General features: G+C 39.2%; 1 protein-coding gene across 1 annotated transcript in view; it reads left to right on the top strand.

The window, feature by feature from the left end:
• Window positions 1-237: 237 nt before the first annotated feature.
• Window positions 238-16572, top strand: part of ppp1r16a (protein phosphatase 1, regulatory subunit 16A) — a 38368-nt gene continuing 22033 nt past the window's right edge. Inside the window, 1 exon segment of the mRNA XM_034161570.1 lies at window positions 238-396. The gene's annotated coding sequence lies outside the window, so the exon portion shown is untranslated.

The following is a 16572-nucleotide window of genomic DNA, read 5'->3' as shown; positions in this document are numbered from 1 at the left end:
AAAAGCAGACTTGTTCAAAGGCCAAATTCTGTGAGACAGGATTTAGTTGAGGGATGGAATAAGATGATCACAGCTAGATGGGCACTCTGCAGAGTACATACCTCTGCTGAGACATAACCAGCTCTTCAGTACATTATCTTCAACTCCTATTCAAACTCTCCACCTCCGTCTGAAGGCAGACGTCGTCATCTGTTCTTGTGGGCACCATTATTTATTTATTGATTTATTTTTGCAACTATAACGTAGGACATGACTTTACATCCTGATTAGGAGTCAGCGGTTAAAATGTCTCCTCCCCATCCTTCCTCCTCATTCTGCTCTATCTGCTTTGCATTCTTTCCTCCACATCCTCCACAAGCAGTGACTCTGTTTTAAATTTTCTACTCTGCAAACAAGGTAAAGTTTTTTTTCTGTTTATTTAAAAGTTATTCAAGAAGTTGTCACCGAACTTATACAAACCACTGCATTTTGATTTGAGTAAAGATATAAATATTCTCATGTAAAAAAATTATTTTGTTTTAACTCACAGCAGACTTTTTTCTGCTCTTGTTAACGTGCCACTTTCTGGCTGTTTCACAGTAAAATAATCATATTCTGACACCATTGATGGGGTTTTACTTTAAAAGAGCAGGTGTTTGGGAGAACTGGAAAAGTTCCTCTAGAACAGTTTTTATTGTGTTTTTTGGGTGGCATCTGGACAAATGCTAAAGTCACTGTGAAATGCTGCATGACAAATGTTTTTTTTTTTCTTCTGTTCAAAGTGTTGCTTCAAAAGCTGAAGCGAAAATGAGACAGATGTTTGTAGGAGGTCCATTTTTTTTTCATTTGTGAGGTAAAGAAGAAGCAGGTGGGAGATTTGGGTTTGGCTAGATTGTGTGGTTTTATAGTTTCATGTTATGTCTCTTAAAGTCACTGAGGAGGGTCAACGTTTGTGTGTGCATCAGAGAAGTAGCAGATAGATTTAATTAAAGGTTTGCAGAGACTGTTTGTCCTTGGGTCAGGCAAAAATTGATTAAATTTAGATGCAGATAAGAATGTGCCTCAAATATCTTTCATATTATCTTTTCCCCAAACTTTGTCTAGAATTATAGACTTGTGTTTGGTCTAGCTTCAAACATGCAGGAACACCGTTACACTCAGTGCAGAATTCCACGGTTGTTTTGTTTGCTTTCCCATCATGTATCTAAATCTGCCTCCGACACGTTCTCCTGGTCTTTCACTCCCCCTCTGTTCTCACAACTCCATAATTACTCAGACTGCTGAATGATTATGTTGCTCAAACATTTGCACATGACACGACTTACGAAGTTCACATTTATCCCTCTGTTTTGCTCCAGTTTTGGGGTGTGGGCATCAAACTAAATAAATTTTAAAAACTATAGTGGCACTCCCAGCGCATTCTCCAGACAGAAACACAAACAAACACACCTGATCCTGCAGTGTTTTATATTTATGACCGAAATGTGAAAAACAACCAAATGTTTGTGAGCAGATTTGTCCTGTTGACGTCCAGTCAGGATTATTCCTGAATCATTGGACTGACTCAGGAGTCAGATTCAGAATGTTCTGGTGGTCTCACACACACACACACAACAGCATGATGGTAAAACATGAACATGTATGTAGCGCTCCGTGTCTGTTCATAAAGTCGGCAGCTTTAATAAGGTTGAGCAGGAATTTTAAACAGATGATCCTCATTATGTACCGTTTGTTTAGTGAACGTGTGAACTTCCCTCTGTGTATTTAAACAAAAAAAAAAATGTCTTGTGAATGAACATTTATGTTCAAGTATTAGCTGTACGCACCTTTCTCTGTTAGTCTACAGTATAAGAGGAAAACTGTTGTACAGAAATGCCAATGCTGGGACGATTTCCTTAGTGACTACGACAAAACATAACTCTTAGCATGTTCTGAGCAAAATAATTACAGAGTCTAAAAAGTATTCAGTCTCAGTTTTCCACAACGTCAGATATTCCATTTTATTAGTGTGCTTTATTTCCGTATATGAATTAATTCAGTTCAGTTTAATCAGCTTATAAAGCGCCAGATCACAAGAAAGCCGCCTCAAGACACCTCACACAGAACAATTCAACATAAACATTAAAATAAATAATTGAAAATAAAAAAATTCAAATACATAATTAAAAAACAGAACTAAAACAATAAAACAGATTAAAAAATAAAAACTATTCATAAGAGAATAAAGATAGGTTTTAAGTAGAGGTGCACCGATCATTATCGGCCGATCATGCCTTGATCGGTGATCGGCAAAATGCGCCGATCAAAGGGCCGATCACAACAGTGCAGGGAGCGCTTGGTCTTGTCATGACACGCTTTCTCTGTGACGTAAACTCATTTTGACTTCTGATATGAGCTGGACGGACAAGGAGAGCAGTTGCCTTCATCTAATGTAGTCCATGTCCGTCCAGCTCATATCAGAAGTCAAAATGAGTCAAATGGCTCTGAGAGCTCTAGACTGCTGTGTAATGAATGGAACCACACTGCCATCTAGTGGATATCCAGTGTGCATGAGTGTGTATTTGTGAATCAGTAGGCATTTTGATTTTATTTATTTTTTCATATGAGTGTAGAGGTACAGAGAGTACAAAGAAGCTTTGTTCATTTGATTTGCTTATATTGTGAACTGCCATGATACTGGAATTGACAACTAACTCTCCTAGAAGGAGAGAGCATATCTCACCCATATTGGCCTCTCTTCATTGGCTTCCTGTTAATTCTAGAATAGAATTTAAAATTCTTCTTCTTACTTATAAGGTTTTGAATAATCAGGTCCCATCTTATCTTAGGGACCTCATAGTACCATATCACCCCAATAGAGCGCTTCGCTCTCAGACTGCAGGCTTACTTGTAGTTCCTAGGGTTTGTAAGACTAGAATGGGAGGCAGAGCCTTCAGCTTTCAGGCTCCTCTCCTGTGGAACCAGCTCCCAATTCAGATCAGGGAGACAGACACCCTCTCTACTTTTAAGATTAGGCTTAAAACTTTCCTTTTGCTAAAGCTTATAGTTAGGGCTGGATCAGGTGACCCTGAGCCATCCCTTAGTTATGCTGCTATAGACTTAGACTGCTGGGGGGTTCCCATGATGCACTGAGTGTTTCTTTCTCTTTTTGCTCTGTATGCACCACTCTGCATTTAATCATTAGTGATTGATCTCTGCTCCCCTCCACAGCATGTCTTTTTCCTGGTTCTCTCCCTCAGCCCCAACCAGTCCCAGCAGAAGACTGCCCCTCCCTGAGCCTGGTTCTGCTGGAGGTTTCTTCCTGTTAAAAGGGAGTTTTTCCTTCCCACTGTCACAAAGTGCTTGCTCACAGGGGGTCGTTTTGACCGTTGGGGTTTTTACGTAATTATTGTATGGCCTTGCCTTACAATATAAAGTGCCTTGGGGCAACTGTTTGTTGTGATTTGGCGCTATATAAATAAAATTGATTGAATTGATTGATTGAACTAAGTTTGAAATAAATAAAAAAAAATTGATTGAATTGATTTTGTTTGTGGATCTGTGGATTTTGCAAAAAGAATGTCTCAAAATTACGTCACAGGGGAAAGCAATGAATGCATGTAATTGGTGATCCACAAATGCTGAAACTCAATTCACATATACAATTTTCAGTTTTACAAATGTAATTTTTTTTTTTTTTTTTTTTACAAATTAAGTTTTATATTTGCAAATACATTATTTGCAAAGACCAATTTACAAGTTACAAATATGAAATTTGCATTTGTGGATATCTGAACACATTTGCAAATCAATGATTATTTGTAGATCACCCTGTGTGTATTTACAAATATTAATGAGACAATTTTAACCCCATAGAATGAGGGCTGTATTTTACATTCTCAACGTATTCTCTGTAGGCTGTAACCTGAGCAACATGAAACATGGAAAAAAAAAAGCTTGCTGATAGAACAAAGTCAGTGTAATAAAACAAAATTTGGCAGTTTATTCTACAACCCCTGGCAAAAATTATGGAATCACCGGCCTCGGAGGATGTTCATTCAGTTGTTTAATTTTGTAGAAAAAAAGCAGATCACAGATATGACACAAAACTAAAGTCATTTCAAATGGCAACTTTATGGCTTTAAGAAACACTATAAGAAATCAGGAAAAAAAAATTGTGGCACTCAGTTAGACCAAGCAGAGGGAAAAAAAATATGGAATCACTCAATTCTGAGGAAAAAATTATGGAATCATGAAAAACAAAAGAACGCTCCAGCACATCACTAGTATTTTGTTGCACCACCTCTGGCTTTTATAACAGCTTGCAGTCTCTGAGGCATGGACTTAATGAGTGACAAACAGTACTCTTCATCAATCTGGCTCCAACTTTCTCTGATTGCTGTTGCCAGATCAGCTTTGCAGGTTGGAGCCTTGTCATGGACCATTTTCTTCAACTTCCACCAAAGATTTTCAATTGGATTAAGATCCGGACCATTTGCAGGCCATGACATTGACCCTATGTGTCTTTTTGCAAGGAATGTTTTCACAGTTTTTGCTCTATGGCAAGATGCATTATCATCTTGAAAAATGATTTCATCATCCTCAAACATCCTTTCAATTGATGGGATAAGAAAAGTGTCCAAAATATCAACGTAAACTTGTGCATTTATTGATGATGTAATGACAGCCATCTCCGCAGTGCCATTACCTGACATGCAGCCCCATATCATCAATGACTGTGGAAATTTACATGTTCTCTTCAGGAATTCATCTTTATAAATCTCATTGGAACGGCACCAAACAAAAGTTCCAGCATCATCACCTTGCCCAATGCAGATTCGAGATTCATCACTGAATATGACTTTCATGCAGTCATCCACAGTCCACGATTGCTTTTCCTTAGCCCATTGTAACCTTGTTTTTTCTGTTTAGGTGTTAATGATGGCTTTCATTTAGCTTTTCTGTATGTAAATCCCATTTCCTTTAGGCGGTTTCTTACAGTTCGGTCACAGACGTTGACTCCAGTTTCCTCCCATTCGTTCCTCATTTGTTTTGTTGTGCATTTTCGATTTTTGAGACATATTGCTTTAAGTTTTCTGTCTTGACGCTTTGTCTTCCGTGGTCTACCAATATGTTTGCCTTTAACAACCTTCCCATGTTGTTTGTATTTGGTCCAGAGTTTAGACACAGCTGACTGTGAACAACCAACATCTTTTGCAACATTGCGTGATGATTTACCCTCTTTTAAGAGTTTGATAATCCTCTCCTTTGTTTCAATTGATATCTCTCGTGTTGGGTCATGATTCATGTCAGTCCACTTAGTGCAACAGCTCTCCAAGGTGTGATCACTCCTTTTTAGATGCAGACTAACGGGCAGATCTGATTTGATGCAGGTGTTAGTTTTGGAGATGAAAATTTACAGGGTGATTCCTTAATTTATTCCTCAGAATTGAGTGAGTCCATATTTTTTTCCTTCTGCTTGGTCTAAAAAAGTAACCATTACTGACTGCCACAATTATTTTTCCTGATTTCTTATAGTGTTTCTTAAAGCCAGAAAGTTGCCATTTGAAATGACTTTAGTTTTGTGTCATGTCTGTGATCTGCTTTTTTCTACAAAATTAAACAACTGAATGAACATCCTCCGAGGCCGGTGATTCCATAATTATTGCCAGGGGTTGTAGTGTCTTTATTTGAATGCATGTTTTTTGTTTTAATCATTAAGTTTTAATGCAAAAATAGTCCTATACATTAGACCTATATTCTTATTTTGGGCATGATCCAAATATGTACTTGATCAGTATCGGCAGATCAAAATGTCGGTGATCGGCCTAAAAAATCCTGATCGGTGCACCTCTAGTTTTAAGTCTTGACTTAAAAATATTCACGGACTCCGACTGCCTCACGATTGCAGGAAGACCATCCCACAGGGTGGGTGCACCATAAGAAAAAGCTCTTTAACCCGCTATTAAGTCATGTGAAGAGGGTTTAACTTAAAAGAGAGCTTTACCCAAAAGAGAGTTTAAAAAAAAACAAAAAAAAAAAACACTTCTGTAAGAAGGTTTGAGCAGGTAGCACCACTTTATGAGTGGGACTGTACTAACTTACTGGTGGAGTCTTTGAAGTTGAGAACTTCCTTCCTTCCTTCCTAAACAAAAAACAAACATAAGAATAAGTTCTACTTACGTAAGGGCCACTTCACACATAACACGAAAGACACAGAAACCAGAAGAAAATCCGCGAACCAAAAAATAAAACGAAAAAGGAAATGGGGAACCACAAAATATTCCACCTACTGTTGGGAAGGACACACGGTCACACCGACGTGCACAACACACCGGCGACGGTTTTGTGCACTCGCACAAGCGTGCACAAACACGGTGCGAGCAGCTGGAACATGTTGCACCACATTGCGCCTCTGCTGTGGAAGGAAAAAAAAAACACACACACACCAATTTAAAAAAAGCCCACCGCATTTTACTGAATCCCTCTTATCGAGTGGACAATACAAGTATGGCCTAGCCAGTCTGTTCCTCTGTATATAACCCATGTATTTGAGAACTTGTTATAAAAGTAATTATTTAGTGCTGTTACATTAAAAAAAAAGGTCCATTTATACATTAAGTTATCTTGGCTTTGATGTTTTTGTTTAATTTGTGTAGAGACTTGTTTACACTGTTTCATGGACATAATTTTACAAATTTTCATGTAGAGAAGCTTGAATTCATTTTTTTGTTTTTCAAATTCATGGCACCAAAAATTTTAATGTGTAAAAGCCAAATAATTGCCAAACCTTTGCATATCACTGATCCTTGCAGTGACATTGCTTTGAGATAAGAGTTTCTGTTTTCTCTGTATTTTATTTATTTTTAAATACTGCAGTTAAAGACAAACGTCTCATTCTTAATCCTGTTTGTTCTGCATACAGCAGAAACACAGCAAACTGGTTTTATTGAGGCGCTCACGTGACGGCCCATTAGTGTTACTGTTTGACAAAACATCAGGCGACATTCACCTTTACTGAGTCATAATCGTTTTATTCACCAAGTACATTGTGTGAGCTTTGCTGAAGGACATGTTCAGAAAGTTGAAATAAGGCGTGTACAGAGGAATGATGTGGTCACTTTACTCCAATTAAAGCTGGGCAGACACTGTACGATATTTTCAATCGTATTACTTGGCTCCAGCTCAAACTGTACTACAAAACCGCAGGGTGTAAAAGTTCAGAGCGCACGATTTATGTTCTCACACTATACGGCCGATGCTCTGATGCAATCTGACTGCTCACATTGTACGTTCAAAAACCACACGTCGGACTCATGTTTCCGAAAGCAAAACGTAAACAGAAGCTTTTTTTTTTTTCCAAACTTTTACGTTTCTTATTTTTACAAAAACTCTCGATGGGAGACATAAAAGTTAAAAAAAAAAAAATGCAAGACTTTACATGAGCTGAAGAATAAGGGGGAAAAGAAACAGAAGCTGCTCTCCCAAAGAGTTATCACTGTTTATGCTCTCTCCAATTCTGCATCGGTGTTTGCACATGCGCAGTGTGAGAGGTTGGGGTAAATCAGCTCGTAGACACTTGTGGCACTTCTTCAACAACGCAATACCCTCATGGCTGACCAGAATATCAAACAGGTTTGATTTTCATCCGATCATATGATTGCCGATGGGGAGGTGGTTGTGAGAGGTTAAACGCAGCTCGTTACTCCATGTATACTATATGATACAGGACGCATGATTAAGCTGAAACTCAATGCAATCCAAAAAATTCTCGCGCAAGTGAAAGATTGGCTCAAAAAGGGCCAAAACTCACACAGTGTAATCCTAGTTTAAGGGTAACAGAGGGGCTGGAGCCTATCCCAGCAGTCATACTGCGTGATGCAGGAATCCCTGGACAGGACGCCAGTCTGTCACAGGCCCACATAAAGATAAACACATTCACGCCCGCACGCACATCGACGGAACGATTTCCAGCAACTGTTCAGTATCACAAATGCTCACAAGTAAAGCATGTACAGATAAAGGCTGGTTATCATGGATCAGCTCTAGATTCCATTTATAATCAGGCACAGCCTGGACTGATTGTTTGAAACTTCATTACAGAGTCTCTGCTGGGAGTTTTCATTCCACAAATAGGCAAACTCTTTTTGAACAGTAAGTTTGTTTATGTTCAAACAAAGCAATAAAATGCAGCTGCTGTGGTTCGATGTGTTTGGATTTTCTCGATGTCATCCAGTCCTGAATCTCCTCCCCACTCAGCCTCTTTTCTTTCAAGTCTTACTTTGATCTGTCACTCTTTTCCCCACTTTAGCCACCCTCTTTCTCTTCTCCTGTTCTTCCATTTTCATTACCATTTTACAACCCCAGTTCCAATGAAGTTGGGACATTATGTAAAATGTAAATAAAACAGAATACAATAATTTGCAAATCCTCTTCAACCTATATTCAATTAAATACACCACAAAGACAAGATATTTAATGTTCAAACTGATAAACTTTATTGGTTTTGTGTACATATTTGCTCATTTTGAAATGGATGCCTGCAGCATGTTTCAAAAAAAGCTGGGACAGTGGTATGTTTACCACTGTGTTACATCACCTTTCCTTCTAACAACACTCAATACTCGTTTGGGGACTGAGGACACTAATTGTTGAAGCTTTGTAGGTGGAATTCTTTCCCATTCTTGCTTGATGAAAATTCAGTAAGGTATATCTTATATATTATATTCCAATTCTAAGGTGGAACTATGCCAGTATACAAAGGTATATCTAAAAAGGAAGAGTATGATGTACGACTTCAGTTGTTCAACAGTCCGGGGTCTCTGTTGTTGTATTTTGCACTTCATAATGTGCCACACATTTTCAGTGGGTGGCAGGTCTGGACTGCAGGCAGGCCAGTTTAGTACCCGCACAATTTTACTACGAAGCCACGCTGTTGTGACACGTGCAGAATGTGGCTTGGCATTAAGCAGGGACGTCCCCGAAAAAGACGTTGCTTGGATGGCAGCATGTGTTGTTCCAAAACCTGGATGTACCTTTCAGCATTGATGGTGCCATCACAGATGTGTAAGGTGTCCATGCCATGGGCACTAGCACCCCCATACCATCACAGATGCTGGCTTTTGAACTTTGCGCTGGTAACAGTCTGGATGGTCTTTTTCCTCTTGATTTCCAAAAACAATTTGAAATGTGGACTTATCAGACCACAGCACACTTTTCCACTTTACGTCTGTCCATTTCAAATGAGCTGTGGCCCAGAGAAGGAGGCGGCGTTTCTGGGTGTTCTTGATGTATGGATTTCACTTTGCATGGTAGAGTTTTAACTTGTACTTGTAGATGTAGCAAGAACTGTGTTAACTGACAATGGTTTTCTGAAGTGTTCCTAAGCCCACGCGGTAGGATCCTTGAGACAATGATGGTTTTTAATGCAGTGTCGTGTGAGGGATCGAAGGTCACGGGCATTCATTGTTGGTTTTCGGCCTTGCCGCTTACGTGTAGAAAGTTCTCCAGATCCTCTGAATCTTCTGATTATATTATGGACTGTAGATGATGGAATCCCTAAATTCCTTGCAACAGAACATTGAGAAACATTGTTCTTAAACTGTTGGACTATTTTTCATGCAGTTGTTCATAAAGTGGTGATCCTCACCCCTCTTTGCTTGTGAACAACTGAGACTTTTGGGGATGCTCCTCTTATACCCAATCATGACACTCACAAATAGTGTCCTCAGTTCCAAAACGCTTATTGAGTGTTGTTAGAAGGAAAGGTGATGTAACGCAGTGGTAAACATACCACTGTCCCAGCTTATTTGAAATGTGTTGCAGGCATCCATTTCAAAATGAGCAAATATTTGCACAAAAACAACTAAGTTCATTAGTTTGAACATTAAATATCTTGTCTTTGTGGTGTTTTCAGTTGAATATAGGTTGAAGAGGATTTGCAAGTAGTCGTATTCTGTTTTTATTTACATTTTAACACAATTTCCCAACTTCATTGGAGTTGTACATACATATTCCTTGTCCCTCTTTTTCATTACATGTCTAAACCAGCTTGTTTGACTTTCTGAACATTTTAAAATCTATGTCCTTTTTATTCCTGTCATTCTTTCACATTCTTTCCAGCTCTCAGCATTTCCATTTCTGACTTTATCCAAATTCTTCTGCACTCGCTTTGAAGCCCATGTTTCAGCCCCAGTCCTCATCTTAAGCCAGACTCCCACTGCCAATACACCCAGTTGGGTACAATCATTGCCTGAAAACTGGTGTAATCTGTGGTAAAAGTCACATTGCAGAACATTGTAACCAATCTGGAAATTTTTACAGATGTTTTTAAAATAAATTTATATCAGGACACATCATGATCTGCAAAACATGAATAACTGGATGTAATTTGTGCAGATGGTGGTAATATGCATCTTCTACTTTAATTTTACAAATGGCTTTGTTTTTTATTTGTTAATGTATCTTGAAATTAATCATTTTTGCTTGAGTGTGTATTTGGTTGCTAAAGTTACAGTTTAAGCTCAAATTAAAACACAGTGCGGATTGTTTTCTGTTTTGGAGTGAGTGGTTTCAGGGAGGTGATGGTCTAGTTGGTAAGAGCCAATTTTTTTAAGAGTCAGGCGTGCTGTAATTCAAGCTGACTCAGATTTCAATGAAACATGGCTCAGATATGGAACCTACCAAGACATGAACTTTCCCAAAATGTTTTGGCCGAAAACCAAATGGTGACCTTGCCAGGAGTCATCAAAGTTCAAGGTAAAAATTTGCAAAAACTGATATTTCATTAAATTCCCATCTTTCAAGTGGTGTAACATTCAGTGCCATCAAGTCCTCAAGCCAGTTTAACTATCAAATGACTTATGGAGGCAAACACGTTCATCTTGAGTGCATATTAGGTTGGGGGATCGATGGTGCGGAATATAGGGGGCACTCAGTTTGGTCATTTTGCGAAATTGGCTGTATTTAAAGGCCTGTAACCCTCTGCGCCATCAAGACCCCAACCAGATTTCAATGTTATAAACAAATATAGGCTTATTCTAGCAAATGCAACTGAAAAAATGTTGGGGTCTTGATGGCGCTAGCCACCAGGGGGCGCCAAAGTACTCAACTTGCCCAATTTTGAGGAAGTTTAGTGCCATCAGCCTTTTTTAAACGAAATTTGCAGGAGTGGATAAACCAACATCTCTACTTTATATAACAGTGCAGAATTTTGGGGACTCCTTATACTGATTTGATACCCCTTTTTAATCAGGTCATTGAACACATGCTCGCTCACCCAATTGCTTGAATTACAACATGGATGCATGTATGATCTGATGATATTTTCTTTTGATTCTCCTTCCCTTATGTACAGTCAATCCAATACATGTGTATTGGTATCAGTTGCTATGGTAACAAGCTTGTGAGCATGTCCTGTTCAATAGAACATAAGAATTTTCCTGAAGTTATTTTTCTCATACCTAAATCCTCAAGTCTGCCAAGGGAAAAGGCAATTTAAGGCTTATCCAAGTAATTCATGCATGAATTCTTGTACTGCAGATGCCGCAGATCGAGAGACAAATGTCTGATCAATGACCTGATTTTAAAGGGGTATCAAATCAATATAAGAGGAGTCCCCATAATTCTGCAAACTATTATATAAAGTAGAGATGTTGGTTTATCCACTCCTGCAGATTTTGTTAAAAAAGGCTGATGGCGTGGGCCACCAGGTGGCACGAAACCTCCTCAAAATTGGGCAAGTTGAGTACTTTGGCGCCCCCTGGTGGCCAGCCCCATCAAGACACCAACGTTTTTTCAGTTGCACTTGATAGAGTAGGGCCTATATTTGTTGATAACATTGAAATCTGGTTGGGGTCTTGATGGCGCAGAGGGTTATGGGTAGGGATGCACCAATCCACAATTTTACACTTCCGATCCGATCCCGATACCTGAATTTGGATGTCTGCTGATACCAATACTTTTCCAATCCGATACCAGAGCTCTGTTTGTTTTATTATTATTATCATCATCATTATTATTATTGTTGATTTTATATGAGGATTTACTTAAAAAGGAGACCTAAAGGTTCAGCTAGGGTAAGTGTACCCATTAAGCCCATGTACTCTTTAAGCCCACTTTCAACTTTGATGTCAATTTGCAAAGAAAGGAAAACATATATTTTGGCATCCATTACTTCATCCAATCAAATGGTTTGTTACGTCTATGACATTTTTTTATTGCATACAAATCACATTTTCCGTTGTTGAGTTAGCCCCACCCCAAAGTATGCAGTCTCTGGACCCCTGACTAGAAGACACAAAAAAACTTTTGTGTTTTGGGACCTGTCAGATTTCATTCATTTTCAGCCACATCTTTAAGTACATTAATATTATGTCAAATAAGAGGTAAATGTACAAATTTTGATTTATAGATAAATAGTATTGTAATTGTCAAATTATGCGATTTTCCTTCAAATGGAAAGATGAGTTTTATGAGATACCAAACACAGCTGATCTCATGCTAACACGCCTAGCCCTATTAATGCTACTCTGCCACAAGAACTAAGGTTGTCAGCTACAAATATTAAGCATTTTGTTATTCATTTAGATAAATGGATCATAAAATGTTCTGTGGAGCTGATTCATTTCATAAATTAGCTTTTTTACAGGTGGCCTTAAATGGTGCATCCCATCAAAATGCATGTGAACTACAGCGAGACATGCTAATATTCAATGACAAAAACTTTATATTTCTGAATGTGTGCACAATAGTATCTGCTGTAATGTTTGATGCAAACTATATTTAGGCTCCATGCATAGTTTTTTGAGCATATCTTATATTTTGAAAGGAAAGCATTGTTTGTTTGTTTTTTAAGCGTTCCTCACGGCAGAACCATTTAAGCCCAGCATGCTCTATTTAAGCCCACCTCATGTATTTCAATGAAGAATTTCCTCAACTACAAGTTAATAGGGATGTGAATCGTACAACAACTCACGATTCAATTCGATTCCGATTCTTGGGGTGACAATTCGATTCAGAATAGATTTTCGATTCAAAGAGCTCTGAGAAAGTTATATTACTTAAAAATGTTTATGTTTAAGAAAATGCAGCTTTACAAGGTTAATCAAGTGATTCTAGATATAAATTTACTTATCTGCTTTGCTCATTCAGAGTTGGCTGGCAGTTTAGCGAAGCACTGGTCAGTAGTTGGCAGATACCCCTGCTCCGCTCTTTTAGCTCCGGGTGATGGTGTAGCATGTGGGCTTGCGGATTTGAAGTGTTTCCAAAGTACTTGACTTTCATTTTGCAGATTTTACACACTGCATAAGTCATGTCAAGCTCCTTCTTACGCAGCAAATAATAAAATCCAAAATGCGCCCAAACATTTGCCTTCAGCAAAGACGATGCTGGCTGAATTAGCTCTTTGTCCGCCATGCTAAGCTGCAGCTCACTAATGTTTCAAGCACGCCGGACCCTCCCTTCGCGGGGACGCTGTAGTACGGAAGCCGTTGCCTGACAAACAGTACACGCAGCTAGTAAGCAAGAAAATGTTTTTAAAAAATGCTTTTTAAAACTCGATTCTTGGACATTTTGGATCGATTCGGAATTGTAATAAATAAGAATCGCGATTCGGACGTGAATCTTTTTTTTTTTTTTGGCACCCCTACAAGTTAAATACATTTTTCTGTTCAAAAGTGTGTAAAACTAATCGGTTCACTGTGTGACTTTACATTACCGATCTACTTTACTAGATAGACAGATATACTCTCATCACTCACTCATCTTCAACCACTTTTCCAGGTTTGGGTCGCGGGGGCAACATCTCCAGCAGGGGACCCCAGACTTCCCTTTCCCGTGCCACACTGACCACCTCTGACTGGGGACCCCGAGGCGTTCCCAGGACAGTGTGGAAATATAATCTCTCCATCTAGTCCTGGGTCTTCCCCGAGGTCTCCTCCCAGATGGATGTGCCTGGAACACCTCCCAAGCCAACAGGACCACATCATCTGCAAAAAGCAGTGATGAGATCCTGAGCCCACCAAACTAGAAACCCTCCTCCCCCCAACTATGCCTCGATATCCTGTCCATGAATATCACAAACAGGATTGGTGACAAGGTGCTAGAGCTGAAACAACTAATCGAATTAATCGATTATTAAAATAGTTGTCAACTAATTTAGTCATCGATTAGTTGCTAAATCATTTTGTTTTACCGCAAATGTTTCATTTCTTCCATATAATCAACCGACCTGTGCTTTGAATCTTGAACCAATGGAGTGCTTTGAGCTGCTGCTTCGTTGGTTTCATTTGTTTTATTTCGCTTTATCTTAATTTTTCCCCACTGAAACCCTAAAGAGCAAATGTCTGTGAGGAATATTTACCTTTTTATGTTAAACTGACTTGTTATGGTCTTCTGAAACAGTTGATAGATGTATTTTATGCTAACACGTTAGCATTAAGCTGCTGGCATTTCAGCATGTTTGTGCATTTGTTTTCTGTATAATAATTAATGGCTCACCGTTTGTTGTTGTAAAAGAGTCAAATGTATTACAAATTATATTTGTAATTTATTTTTATTTATATATTAATAATAATAATAGCAATAATATTAATAATAACTAATAATGCTACAATACAATTTTAGAGAAAAGAGACATGAGTCACGTGTGTCATTGTGAAATGACCACATAGTTTACAAGTTATACAGAGAATGTTGCACATATAATGAGTCGGGCTACAGTTTTTGATTTAGGTTTTATGGATAACTGGTTATGCTAATTGCTCATTTGCAGCAACAAAAATACCTCTTTTTTTCACCATATATTTTATAACATTTATATGTTTCAATGTTGTTTTATGGCAACTCAGCACTTTGATAAAGCAATGCCATTTGAAATCATTATTTTTGTTCTTTATTATAAACTGTTTTATTCTTTATTATTTTATATTTCAACAGCCAAGGGACATTTGATGATTTGTTGATTTTCAAGTATTTTAAGTTTTCAAATAATGTTCTGTTAAAGTGATGGAAGGAGAGAAAAATTGTTTCCCTGGCACATTTTTAAAAAAAAATTCCCCGCTATTCTGATTAATCGATTAATCGTGTCGGAACCCCATCAGATTCATCGATGATCCAAATAATCGTTTGTTGCAGCCCTACAAGGTGCAGGCCTTGGGGAGGCCAACCTCCACCGGAAACGATTCTGACTTACTGCCGAGGACTTGAACACAGCTGTCGCTTTGTGAATACAGAGATTGGATGGTCCTGAGAAGGGACCCCCTCACTCCATACTCCTACAGCACCTCCCACAGTATCTCCCAGGGTACCCGATCATACACCTTCTCCAAGTCCACAAAACACATGTAGACTGGATGGGCATACTCCCAGGCCCCCTCCTGGATCTTTGTGAGAGTGAAGAGCTGGTCAGTTGTTCCACGACCAGGACGGAACCCGCATTGTTTCTCTCCAATCAGAGGTTCGACTATCGAACCCTCCTTTCTTGCACCCTGGAGCAGACTTTACCAGGGAGGCTGAGTAGTGTGATGCCCCTGTAGTTGGCACACACTCTGGTCCCCCTTTTTAAATATGGGGACCACCACCCCAGTTTGCCACTTCTTAGGCACTGTCCCTGACCTCAGCGCAATGTTGAAGAGACATCTCATCCAAGATAATCCCTCCACACCCAGAGCCTTCAGCATTTCTGGACAGATCTCATCAACCCCTGGGGCCTTGCCACTGCAGAGTTGTTTGACTTCCTCAGTGACTTCTACCAGAGAAATTGATGATGATCCCCCATCAGCTTCCAGCTCTGCCCCTACTATAGGGGCAGAGCTGCCCCCACTCCGGTCTAAGCAGGAGTTCCTCAAAGTGTTCCTTCCAGCCCCAGATTACATCCTCAGTTGAGGTCAACAGAGTCCCATCCTTACTGTAGACAGCTTGGATGGTTCCCCGTTTTTCCCTCCTGATGTGCCTCACGGTCCGCCAGAAGCACCTTGGTGCCAACTGAAAGTCCTTCTCCATGGTTGCTCTGAACTCCTCCCACACCCACTGCTTTGCCTCCCCCACAGCAGAGGCTGCTGCCCTTCGGGCCTGTCTGTACCTTGCAACTGCCTCTGGAGTCCTCCGAGATAACATATCCCGGAAGGACTCCTCCTTCAGTGATTTTCAGATTTTTATTTATTTATTTATTTATTGAGGTTGAGGTGTACATATGATAAAAATTACAGACCTCTCCATTTTTTGTAGGTGGGAAAACTTGCAAAATCGATAGTGGATCAAATACGTGTGTGTATGTATGTATGTATGTATGTATGTATATATATATAAATATATAAATTGAGTACAAGTAATTTATTCCTAATAAATAAATGGCTTTTCACGTGTGCAAGATGGAAAAAGTCACTTGTTTGTGCAGATTCTGTGTTTGAGTACAGCAGTTGTTTTCCTGAAGGGTTTGGCCCTGCTTTGCCTTCTCTCTCACTCTTAAGAAAAAAAACTCTTTCCATTTGTTAAGCTGGGTTAAGAACACTGTCCGTAAGCAGGTTGGGTTATTAATGGCCTCGCCCACTTGGTCTTTGAGGGTTGGGTTGACAGCGACTCTGTGTTTCAGAATGAACACATTTTCCCTGAGTG

Source organism: Thalassophryne amazonica, chromosome 1 (assembly GCF_902500255.1).
Source record: "Thalassophryne amazonica chromosome 1, fThaAma1.1, whole genome shotgun sequence".
In the NCBI taxonomy this organism is placed as follows: domain Eukaryota; kingdom Metazoa; phylum Chordata; class Actinopteri; order Batrachoidiformes; family Batrachoididae; genus Thalassophryne; species Thalassophryne amazonica.
The sequence above is the reverse complement of the archived record's forward strand: the minus strand, read 5'-3'. Positions and strand labels throughout refer to the sequence as shown.